The sequence below is a fragment of the Tenrec ecaudatus genome, chromosome 11 (assembly GCF_050624435.1).
Source record: "Tenrec ecaudatus isolate mTenEca1 chromosome 11, mTenEca1.hap1, whole genome shotgun sequence".
Taxonomy (NCBI): domain Eukaryota; kingdom Metazoa; phylum Chordata; class Mammalia; order Afrosoricida; family Tenrecidae; genus Tenrec; species Tenrec ecaudatus.
Window position 1 is genome coordinate 83,282,606 of NC_134540.1, and position 13,567 is coordinate 83,296,172.

Sequence of the window (13,567 nt, forward strand, 5' to 3'; positions counted from 1 at the left end):
AATATCTTGAAGGTTTCCTGACTAACAAAAGAGAGAGAATTAAAAGGTACAGATTAATTCTCTGGCACAGAGGTGTTCAATATGGCGATCTCGATCTACTAGTCGATCACAAATGTAGTGTACGTAGATCGCATGGCATTAAAAAAATACACATAAGCCTATCACCAATCCCATCACTTAACTGATATACAGCACAGCCAATCAGATGCAATCTTAGGTGTCAAATGCATGAGCAAACAACTGCGCTAAGTAGCAAAACTAACCAGCTAAATTATCGCCAATTTTAGACCTTGGTTTGTTTGTTTGTTTAATGTAAGAAAGGGTATTAAAATGAGTAAGGGAGCTGGACCAACTAAGAAGACAAAAACGTATCACTTTCATACAGAATGGGAGATGTTGACACTACAAGCCGACATTCAGCTGAAGTCCAGAGAGTATGAACAGTTCTGGAACTTATTCGCAGGGGGAAAGTGCCCAAACGTGAGAAAATGTGCTACTTCCTTGACTGCAGTATGCAGCTCGACGTATTGATGTGAGTCAGCCTTTTCCCACATAAAGATCATTAAGTCCAAGTACCCTTCCACCATGACGCATGGTCACTTGGAAGTGTGCTTGAGGCTGGCTGTCAGCAGCTCCTGTCCGGACTATGCATCCCTGGCTCAGTCCATTCAGTTCATGTCATTAGAGTGAACTCAGGTCATGACCCAAAATGAACATAGTTAATTGTGTTTTGCAATATGAACACACACGATTGTGCAAGGTACATAAACCTACATTGTACATACAAAGAATTCTCAATGCATTTATGAATAAATGTAATAAATAAATATATGTTTTGCATTTTGGTGGTTGGTAGGTCATTTTGACTTGATCGGTTTATAAGCAGCCCGCATGCTGACAGAGTGTGAGCACCCCGCTCAGGCAGAATTACCACACCCATGATCAAGTATTTCAACACATAGCAATCTTTCCCAGAGACTGCAAATTTGTCGGGCTGCTAATCACAAAGTCAGCAGATGCGCCACAGGAGGAAGACGAGGCTCCCTCCTCTCATCGAGAGTTACAGCCTTAGAAACCCATGGGGGCAAGTCTGCTCTGTCCTGGAGCGTCACAATGACGTGGGAGGACCCTGATGGCAGTGAGTTTGTGCATTTTAGTTTTTGTCTTATTTGGAGTTTTCTGTTGCAATTAAATAGAAAATTACTTTCTGTGTGGTACATTTCCCACTTTGTCATGAATTCCCCTTTCAGTGAGATTCTAGATGGCACTCAGTGTCCCTATTCTTGTTCCCATTCCCAGTCGGTGGCATGACCTTGGGACAAGACTGGGAGAACCTGAAACCAATGCTGCATTCTAGGCCTTCTCTGAAATCAGAAAGAAGGTGGAAAGCCGCATCCCCTAATGTAGTCTTCCTCGCACTTACTTGACGGAACACAAACAAAAGTGTAAGACAATGTAAATATGCAAAAAGCACTTAATGGGGAAATGATTTGTGCTTAATTATTAATGTAAAGATGAGCAGTTCTAGTCCACCCAGCAGCATGTTGGGGAAAAAAGCCCTGGCCATCTACTTTCAGAAGATTACAACCAAGAAATTAACATAGAAACTTTAACACCGAGTGTGTCTGTCAAGTAGGTGATAGAATTTGTGTCACGGTGGTTAAGCCAGAAATCTCAGTGGTGTGGCAGTTAAGTCCAATAATCTCCACATGAGGTAGCCTAATCATAATGTGATCTCTGAGCACCAATCAGTTGGAAGAAGATTAGGATGGAATGCAATATCCTTACTCAGACCACAGCCTTGATGGAAGAAATTAAAAGGAAATTTCCTCAGGGATGTGGCCTCTTTCCATTGGTGTACACTGTGGACAAGCTTGCCTGCTTTTTGCTGAGTGTGAATCCAGCAATTGGCTCACTGGCTGCCAATTCTTTGACCTTGAGCCAGTGACCTAGTACATTGCCTACAGATCCTAGGAATCGACAGTAGCCTTCTGTCTGACCTCCCGACCTTGTATTCATTCACCTCTACAGTCATAAGTCTGTTGTCTTCTTTTTGGCCTTTGGGTCATCAGCCCTGACTGCTGGTTAAGTCAAGGGAAGCCCCCAGCCTAATATCAGGCCTCTGGACTTAGAGCCTGTCTATTTGCACTTGGTCTGGAGTTGGAGTCATTTTTGCACATCAATTTTTATATATACAGATAAAAGCTTCACTGCCTAAGACAAGTTGCAACCAATATCTGTTTAGGCAAATATGTGAGAGAGTTGACTCACTCTCTCACTCACTCACTCACTCCCTCACTAACTCACTCACTCATTTGTCAGGAGCCATGAGGCCTGGCCATAACCTTGCCTGTCCGGAGCCATGAGGCCTGGCCATTGTCTTGATCTGTATTGCCTGAGCTCTGTAACTTTCCACAGGAACTGTTTTTTCTGCGGTCATTGTTCTCAGGGAAACACCTGCGGCTTGTTTCCCTTTCCCTGGCCTATATAAGCTGTAGCCTTTTACTCAATAAACGAGACTTGATCAGAAAAAAAAATGTGAGAGACTCATGCAAAGAGCATAATTTACTCACACATCACTCCTATACCATTTTGGTACTCTCAGGGTTTGGCTTACTATATAACAAGAACAACTTTTAATATATTCATTATAATTACACACACACAGTCACAGGGCACCCTGAGCGCACTGTTATATAAGCAATGCATATGTATGTAACACACACCTAGTCCCCTAAAAGACAATTCCAAATCTCATAAACCCTATAGGGCCAGAGGGTAACTGTCCCACGGGACTTCCAAGGCCATACATTGTTATGAAGGCTGACTGCCACATCTGTCTCCCATGGCGCTGCTGGGGGATCTGAATTGTGGACCTTAAAGGTACAGACAAGTGCTTAACATCATTGAGGTTACTACACACACACACACACACACACACACACTTAACTTTTTAATGTTTTTTTAAATCATTTTATTGGAGGGCTCTTGCCACGCATTTCATTTTAGAAGCTGTTATTTACAGCAAAAGTTTTTTTCCAATGAATACCTATTAATATGTTAAGGAAATTTAACACTCCATGCTGAAAGCTCAAAAAATTCTAGTGTACAAAAGGCTAAAAATTTAGTCAAAATATCAGATATGAGTTGATGGCTTCATCACCTATTACCTATGTCATCTTGGTTAAATGGTGCAGAATGTTATGTCTAAGGTACCATGACTTTAGGTATTATGATGATCATTCATATGTTTTATGATGTCATTGTTATTGTTGTTGTTGTTGTGGGGTGCCACGGCGACAGGGTAGTCTTCATGAGAGGTGCTCTCCACATCTTTCTCCTTCAGAAGCTCTTGGTAGATTTGAACCACCAACCTTGCCATTAGAAGTCAAGTGCTTAACCAGGGTGCCACCAGGACCCTTTTATTGTATATTTAGGACCTCTAAAAAGATTTTTTTTAATGGATAAGGGGGCTTGGCTTCAAAAATTCCATTGGAAATTTGCATTATCTTTTCGTTCGACTTGTTGAGATAGAATCTACAATCACACTATTGACCTAAGATATATAATTCTGTGACTTTTAATATATTCACAAAGTTGTACAACCATCTACACCAGTGGTTCTCAACCTGTGGGTCGTGACCCCCTTAGAGGGTCAAACGACCCTTTCACAGGAGTTGCCTGATTCATAACAGTAGCAAAATTACAACTAGGAAGTAGCAATGAAAATAATTTTATGGTTGGGGGTCACCACAACATAATACAGGAACTATATTAAAGGGTGGCAGCATTAGTAAGATTGAGAACCACTGATCTACTCCATCAATTTTTATAGTGCCAAGAAAGAAATTGATTTCTCTACAGACCTTTCTATCCCAACACGAACCAAGCATCATAACCAGAATTTGCCTGTTCTGGGCATTTCATATAAGATGAATCATAGATGGTGCACCATGCCACAGTACTTTCTTTTTATTCCCAAATAATATTCCATTGAATGTATATACCACATTTTATTTTACTCATTGCACATTTAGGTTGTTCACCCTTTTGGGCTATTATGAATAATACCACTTTGAACATTAGTGTGTACCTTTTGATGTGAAGGGATGCTTTCCCTTCTCTTTGGCATATATACACCAAGCAGTGAAATTTCTGGGCCATCTGGGTTAACCACCAGAGCAACTGGCAGACTCTTTTCCACAGAAGCTATATACTATTTGATATGTCTACCGGTAATGAAGGAAAATCCCAATTTCTCCATGTCTTCATGACTACTCTATTTTTTAGTATAGCCATTCTTGTGTGTATAAACTGGTATCTTGTGGTTTGAATTTGCCTTTACCTAATAACTATTGCTTTTTGGGTAATGACATAACTACAAAGATTTCAAATTCATCAGAAAAATAAAGCCAAAGCAAACCATGTAGTGTGGAAACGGAATTACTGGTGTCTAAAAGACACCAGTTCAGAGGTCTTTTCATGATGAAGGAAGTATTTTAATTAAAAAAAATCTCAAGGGGAATACTGAATTAAATCTACTAGACTAAGGATTGTATTTTGTGAAAAAGAGAACATTTTATTCGGAACAGAAGTATAATATAGGAGGGGAGATTTGTGTTATAAAATAGACTATTTGGTGTTTTGAAAATGTTGAAAGTAACATATGTACATGTGTGCTTGACACAATGAATGTATGTATGGATTTTGATAAGAGCTGTATAAACCCTCGATAAAACGGAAACATGAAAACCTTAAAATTAAAAGTGTCCTAAAAGAAGGTGTGGTAGTCACCTAATCTGATGTCAATTTAAGGATTAAGAATGTAGGGGTGGGGTCTAGGCTGTCAATCTGGAGATAGCCAAGGAGACTTCTGTGTGGGTATGACCTTCTCCTGAGAATTCTGGGAAATCTGGTACTTCCTCCTTGGAGGCAGAAGACCTCTCTTTCTCTCTCTCTCTCTCTGTATTACTCCCTGGGAGACATTTCAGAAGACAAGCCACATGGATGCAACCAGACCTTAGAAGCCGGAGTAGCCACCGAGAGACCCCTGCCAGCACTGAGATGTTTACGCCAGTGGACCCAAAGACTTTCTACCAACTGGCTGGTAATCATCCTGCATTCGGCTTCAATGCATGTGTTTTGTGAGTCTGAAGAGGACTTTATAGATTGGTATCGAGCATATGGGCTAATATCAGACTTATAGCCTTGGACTGGACTGAGTTGGGATGTTTTCTCCATGCTCAATTCCTCTTGTATATAAACCTCTCTCTTATATACATGTGCATGTTTATGAATTTGTTTCTCTAGTCTACCCAGACTGACACATTATGATACCTTGGGAGTGGGGAACTAGAGAAACAAATCATAAAAATGGAGAGTAGGTGTTTGTTTGACTTGTATCGCATAGTAGTATTTCTTCTTTGGCTAGAAGTCAGATATATCCGTGCAGTTTACTCAGTTATTTTCTCAAAAGAATATGGGAAGTTAAACTTTTAATTATTTTGTTTGGTTGTTGTTTTTGGTTATTCCTGTGTGAAAGGAAGTACCAGACTTCCCAGAATTCTCAAGAGAAGGCCATGCCCACAGAAGTCTCATTGGCTATTTCTAGATTGACAGCCTAGATTCCACCCCTACACTCTTAACTCTTAATCCTTAAATTGACACCAGATTAGGTGTCTACCACAGAAGAATTCAAGATATTGGAGAAACAGTTATTCCTGAAAAGATTAGTTTTTCACTAAGGGTTTTCAACAGAACAGCAAGGGGAGCTGAGCCAGGAAGTCCCAAGGGAACACCAAAAACAGATTTGGGGGCCAGGATGTGGGACCCCATCAGATTCCACCAGAAAATACTCCTAAAGATCAACAAACAGAACTTGAACTATTTACAGACTTTTCTTTTTTTGACATTAGTTATTGTTGTTGTTTCCTTTGTTGCTTTGTTTTGCTCTGTCTTATTTTTGTGTATATTATCTCTGCAGGTCTATCTAGAGAAGATAGGTGGGATTCAACAATCTGGAGAAGAAAACAACAGGACCAATGGTTCTGGGGAAGGGGAACTGGGATAGAGGGAGGCAGAGGAAAGGAAGTGGGTGTTAACAAACCCAGGGACAAGGGAACAACAAGTGACCCAAAATCGATGGCAAGGAAGGTGTAGGAGGCTTGGTGGCGCATGATCAAGGGCAATGTAACCGAGGGGAATTACTGAAACCCAAAGGAAGACTGAACATGATAGTGGGACAAGAGGAAAGTAAAAGAAAACAGAGGAAAGAGCTAGGAGGCAAAGAATCTCTCCCCGTCTTGGAGTAGAGCAGTCCACACAGCCTATAATCCTGCGAATTGCCATGGCTGGAAAGTTGTGTGTCATCCTCAATTTATTCTCTCATTCTGAATATCACATCACTAACATGACACTTTTTACCCTCTTTGGTTGATCCCAGTTCGGGGGTTGAGTACATCTCCTAGCTACCCCATAGGAGAGAGTACAATTGCCACCATGGAGTTTTCCAGGCTGTAATCTTGACAGAGAGGCGCTGGTAGTTCAGGCTCTTTGTTAGTCTCTTTACATTTCATAAATTTCTTTCACTCGTACCATATTGGAAACTTCGTCATACCCTACTAGCTTCTACTTCTTGTTTCATCCCAGCAGAACCCAGTGCCTATCGAAGGACCACCCACATATGCATTGCAGGGGAAACTGCCCTCCAATTCTCCTGCTGCAAGAGTTAGTCTGATGGGCTAAGGATAATTCCATTCCCCAGGCAATGATCAATTTAAGAAGTATCAATATCCTAGGTCAGATTCTATTTTAAAAAATCAAAATGAGTGAAGCTTATAAATGTATATGCAAAGGTACTTCAAAGAGTTCCATTACCCCTTGCTACCATTTTCCATAAGTCACCCTTGATTTTTCTCAAGGAAATGACTCACAAAGTGTTCTCAAGTCCTAACATCAATCTCAGTTTACTCAGGTTAAAACGACTCACAAAGCTGCAGAGCCTAACTAATCCAAGCTTGGCAGAAAAGTCCACGGGCTGCAGAGGCTCATAAATCCCAAGACCGGTAAGCAACAGCGTAGGCCACTGACTCAAGTCTCAAGAATGGATGTCACATGTTAAGAACCAGACACAGACCTAGAGCAAACAAAGAGCTAGAAAGACTTGCCAGAAGGTCCGTTTCTACTGAATGCAGGACACACACCTAAGGAAATTCCTTTTCAACTGATGGACTGGTCTTATCAGATCTCATGACGGAGAAGATTATATCAGATCTCTTCATGAGAAATGATGATACCGGAACTTCCAAGCCACTGAGAATCAAGCACATAACAATCAAGTAACATATTTTGTACAATTAGAACCAGGAAGAAGCTAGAGAAGTCTGGTTTGCAAGAAATGTCTCACTCTTGTAGTAGTCCTTCCAGAATTAACCAGATCTTTTCATTGGACAGTTTGTGTATGGAGCTCTTTGTAATAACTTTGCTACCTATTTTGTGTCAACTTGCTGGGCCAAAATTCTCCGTGTTTGGGAAGTTAAGACCTAGTAATACTCAGTGATGTGACCTAACACGAGGTATTCAACTGCAAAAGGAATGTGCTGTTAGCAAACGATGAGCTGTAAGATTAGGGTGGAGTGCATCTATCTTACTCAGGTGACAGCCCTGAAGCAATTACCTGTCCAGGAGCCATCGGCAATCTGCCACCTGAACTGCTGACCTTAGATTCATCCACCTCGGCAATCACAAGCTTGTGGTCTTCCTGGAAGTCCAGTCAGGAGAAGCCTCTGCTTAAGATAGGACTCAAGGACTAGGAGACTGCCTAGACTCAGACTGGCCCACTTCTACAACTGGGTGAGCCAGTTTCTTGAGATAAATTTCCATATAGACAAATACGTATGTAAGAAGCATTATTGGTTTTGCTTCTCTAGAGAACCCAGGCTAAAATACTGTTCCTAGAATAAAGTGATAAAATTTTAAAAAACGAGGCCAAGATAATTGAAGGAAAATAATGTTAAAACCATTCCCTGACTGTCGAGACTGTGAACCAATAATATAGACATACAGAACACTGGACTTGAAAAGAGCCTAAATACCATATTCTGCATATAATACTGTTAGATTGCTCTGGTGGGAAATACCTTAGTTCTTGGCTTCACACGAGAAAGAAATTCACACCAAAGTCTGTTTTGTGATCCAAGTGGGTTTTTATAAAGGATAGAAGACATTGCAGGCTTTACAGTTACCTGAACACAGGCACCCTCGTGGAACTGCACACCCACACGTGGCAGCCTGAGAGAGGTGGGAGAAAGAGAGAGAGCGACCAAGCTGAAGGTCAAGAAGCAGCTGGAAAAGAGCATGGTGGCCTCCAGGTTCTAGCCTTTGGGGACCTTCCACTGCCCACCTACATGTACCGCCCACTTGGCTCAAGGGCCTGAATTGTGGCATGTTCTTTAGCCTTTTTTGGTTTCCAACTTCCTGTAGGGCGGGGAGGCCTTGGTATGTAGAGGAAAGATCTCTACTTCCTGTTCTGCTGCCTAGCGATTCCACTCTGAACAAATCCATCCACACTACGAATGAACACTCAAGAGTCAAAGTATTTTAATGTTTCCGTTGAGTTACTCTAAATTTGATTAGTGGATAATCAAACTAGCTATCTTGTAATTTGTATTCAAAAGCAAAAAACTGAATAACGTCCTTTTTTCTGTGGCCAAACAGACCTCTACTGTGTATACATAGGTCAGCAACAATGAACATGTGCCTAATTATATTTTTAATGCTACATAATTGCATCTTTATGCAAGAATGTGGCGTCCTGTGCAGGACAACAAAAACCTGAATGACCGGTTCTTTTGAGAGGAGGGTAACTTAGGACAGATTTTAGTTTAGAGCAGGACAAAATCTGGAAGCAAAGTATTAGAAAGATTGAGGTAACTGGGAGAAGAAGAAATTGAATGTGGTAACGAATAATTTAAAGATTCAGACTGAACCCATGAAGAGCTGGCTCGAAACCCAGTCTTTGCCTCAATCTTGTGTATCTGTCATTACTACCAGGAGCCCTGGTGGCATAGTAGTTACATGTAGGAGAGCTAACCGCAAGGCCAACAGTTTGAAACCACCAGCCACTCCTTGGGTGAAAAATGAGGCTTTCTCCACCATAGAGTCTCAGAAACTCACAGGAGCAGTTCTACCCTGGCCTACAGGATTGCTATGATTGGCATCAACTCGATAACATGAGTTTAGTTTTGGGTTTTACAATTACTAATGTGCATGGCACCTTTATCCGTAGACCAGAATCACAGTTAACTCTAATACTGGATCCACTAGTGGATTCCAAAGACTGCATTCCACCTGTGCTGCTAGAGTCACATACAATGAGATGGGAAACACAGAATGGAGTAAGAGCAGTGGCTCTCAACCTTCCTAAGACCACCACCCTTTAATACAGTTCCTCACATCCCGGTGACCCCGTATGTGGGCGGACCCCTCTGGAGAGTGATAAAAGAGTGGTTTCTCAGTTCCTAAGACCATCGGAAATATGTGTTTTCTGATGGTCTTATGCAACCCCTGTGAATCATTTGACCCCCAAGCGGGTTGAGAACCACTGAGTAAGAGCGGGCACATGGTGTTATATAACAATTATTGGGCCATGCTGTATTCACTCTTCATAATGTGTGTTAAGTCTGCAAACAAGAGACACCCATGATGTGAAGTCAATGAAGGAAGTGAGTTAGCAAACAAACATCCAAAAGGGCAGTCAGCTATTCACATTCAATGTCTTCAAATTCCTTCAAAAAAGTTTGCATAGAAGGGAGCTAAGCAATGACAAAGCCCCTGAGGAGCCCCCAAAATAGACTTCAGGCTAGGAGGGAGAGAGAGTTCCTGGAACCCCCCCCCCCACCAGTGGGAAGGTGGTCATCCTGGAATTATGTATGTTTGGGGGGGGGGGGGGTGTTTTGCTGCCTCTTTTTCATTTTTCTCTTTTTATTCAATCTTCTGTTTTCTTTTTGTTTTGTCTCCACTACTGTTGATTTGCCTATCTATATAAGATTAAGATAGGCATGGAAGCCAGAAGAGAATGCAATGGGACCCATGGTTCACGTCATAGAAAGGGAAACAACTAGGGAATTAAAATCAACAATGAGGAAGACATAGAGATCCAACAGAAGTACATATGACCTAACAGGGATACAGTTTGTCTTACACTAAAAGTATACATACAAAATCAAAACAGTAAGTTTTCCTATCCTATTAGAAGACAAGCTGTAATAAAATGGGGTGATAATACTTTAAGGGTTTCACGTTAATGTTCCTAAAACCTGAGATTCCAAAGCATTAAAACTCTGTTTGAATGTTCATTAATCCATGTTTTCCTTTATGTTGAGCCACTTTTGTACTAGCTGATAGCTAAGAGATGGATTCCTAAAATCTTCATTTGCTGAGTGGGCACTACTCAAAAGGAGGAGAAACAGCTGCAAGCATACATTAATAATTAGAACATTAACTGTATGGAGCATGAATCTAGGGAAACTGTAAGTTATAAAAGTTGAAATGGTGAGTCAAAACAGACAATCTGCTTATGCTAATATTTGCTTTTGCTTGCTTGCTTATGCAAATTGGGGGTAGGACAACAATCCTATCAAGTAAGGATTGTTATTCATTGCAAGCAGAATGGCATCTGAATTGGTTGGAACAGATTGGTTCTCTCCCATTCTGAAGTGCGGACAGAGCAGTTTGCTCTCTCTGTAATTTTGTTATCTTTTTCTCTTTTTGGGGGGGGGGGGCGGGTAAATCAGTTCAGTGGGATTGTTGGACTGGGGGCATTTTAACGAGGCAGCTCTCGCCCACCAGACGCCCGTCCTAGTCCTTTCTAGTGCCCACAGATCTCCAGGATTTAGAGGTCTAGAGAGCCCCGGGGGTAAAGGGTGCAGCGGGGGGGAGGCAAGGAATCAGAGCCGGGTTGGTTTGAGTGGGGTGTGGAAACAACCCCCTTGGTTATGTTTGGAGCCCTGGGTGTCAGGGCCGACTGTGCTCAGCTCCAGACTTTGGAGTGTCACCTGAAGTTTTAGTATATTTTAAAATAATGTAATGAATGAAGTGGGAGGGTCATCACCGGTCCCTACCCGCCCCAGGCGGCTGTGTAAAAAGCACATGTTGCTCTGTCACCGCACGGGTCCCACCCGCCCCCCACCCGCCCATAGACGTCTGTTACCTTTTCTCTTGATCAAAAAAGAGATGCCGAGCAGCAGGTAAACGAGAAAACATTAGCACCATTTGTTCTTTTCATGAAGAAAGCAAAATATTTCCCAGAAATCTACCCCCCAACAGACTGCCTCTTTCATCCCACTGCCGAGAAATGAGTCCAAGGAACTCTCTACTTTAAAAGCTTCAAACAGGCATGACTGAGCAGATGGCTGCTCTAATCCTGGGTTACACGGGAACTGTCTCCGCAAAGAAAAGGAGGCGAATGGATAACAAATACCCAACCAGAAATGCCTGAACTTGTTTTTGTAATCTTGGGAAAACCGTTCTCATTACTCCCGAGACTCACTGTTTTCCTCTTTCCTGGACCCCATGTCATGGGGCACAGAGACATCTGTATCCATGACTATGATCCACCTATTTGGGCCTCACAGTCCAATTGCAGTAACTGTGAGATCTCTCTGGAACTAGATCTATACCTCGGTCCTTGGCTCTGCGCAAGAAAGAATTCACGCCAAAGCCTGGTTCGTGATCCAAGTGAGTTTTATGAGAGTTAGAAGCTTCAGGTTTACACGGCACCCATAGGACTCCTCCTGACCATGCAGCCTGGCTGGAAGTTGCTCCGTGTCACGCAGTTTCACTGGACTCTGGGCTCCTGCCCAGGATCATGAGGAGGCATTGTGGACGACCCTTGATCGACCCCATTGGCTGAATTGAATTCACCTGGCCTCGGTGGGCCAATCCAAGTTCAGCGCCCACCCATGCCTACCGGAGGGAAACCTGAACCTCTGAGCATGTGCAGTGCCATTCCTTTGCTTCCGTAGCTTGGCCTTCTGGGCATGCGTTACCCGGCAACCCCCAGCCCTGCACTAGCCTGCCTAACATAACCTCCGGAAAATAGTGCTTTATCTTGTCGGGAGGCTAACCACAAGGTCCGAGTTTCCAGCAACCCCAGGGAGAGAGATAAAGGCTTTCTACTCCTATAAACATTGACAGCCTCAGAAATCACGAAGGGCAGTTGTGTTCTGTACCATGGAGTTCCTGTGAGTCAAAACTGACAGACGCAGAGGCGGTCAGTTTGGTGCTGTGGCTTGGTTATCCATGCGGACCATCAGCACTCCAGGGAACGCTGCACACGGATATTCTGAATGCTGAGTTTTCTCCTCTGTGTTCCGGCCTTTATTTTCAACCGTATATATCCTCACCAGTGTATATCATCTGTTCTTTGGATCTCAGTTTTATTAGTCCTTCCCCTTCTCCATTTTATTTTTAACTCTTTCCTTTACCCAACCTAGGCTCCGTGGTTTGCACACGCGAAGATGTTTTAATCACCATGCTGACATTTCTGATTTCTTTAGTTTGCTGGGCCCATTGCATGAAACACGAGAATTGGATAGCTCCCTCTATGTTCCTGTCCTGCCTTTGAACTATTAAGACTCGTAAGAAAAAAATTATGGAAATATGCTGTCAGGCCCATGATGCGGTTCTACATTACTTTAGTTGGCAACTCACCATCTCTTTGGGGTCATTTCAGCCCTCACTTATGATCAACCTTCTGACAGCAATTGCTTCAAACATTTACGCTCCCTTCCGGCCTCACCTTCCTTCCTCAGAGATGCCCTTGCGGCCCACTGCATTGAAATCCAAACAAAAACGGCGCCCTCTCCTGTTTTGCTCGGACAGAGCCAGACAGCCCCAAACTACAGACCACCGCCAATTGCCTTCTTAGCCTCTCCATATGGGTTTGACTAGCATACCAGAAATATCTTAGAAAAATTATTAATATTTCATATAGGTCGTATTTCCCCTACTGCTTCCTGAAGAAAAGTCTATTTTATTCATCAGTAGTACCTAGCACAACAATTATGTTGCAACTGTTAGGGCCGGGTCCAGACTAGGCAGCCCCCATCTCCTCTCTGGCTCCTCAGGAAGATAGAACTTCAAGGCCCCCATTTCCAGCCTCTCAGGAAGATAAATGACCCATCGAAGTCTGCAGCTTCTGCCCCAACATTCTAAGGAGCTTATCTCTCCAGACCAAGGTTGTGCAGCCCCTGTCCCAGCACTCTAGGGAGTAGGTTGGCAAACAACATAGGCACTTCCCACGGATCGCATCCTGACCCAAGGTCCTGCAGCTGCAAGCAAAGAATCTCCCTTCTTGTCTCCTTCCTAGCCTGAGCCCTGTATGTCTTCGACCGATTCACGGACAAGCTGCAATTTCCCTGACCCAACTCATTGGGTCTCGGAACCAGGACCTTAAGAAGCTCCTGTCCCTCTCTCTGCTCTTTCCCTACCCTAATAAAGCCGCTCTTAATCTCATGCTCTCTGTCTCAATCCTGAGACTCTGTTCTGTGTCTCAGTGTTGACCTTT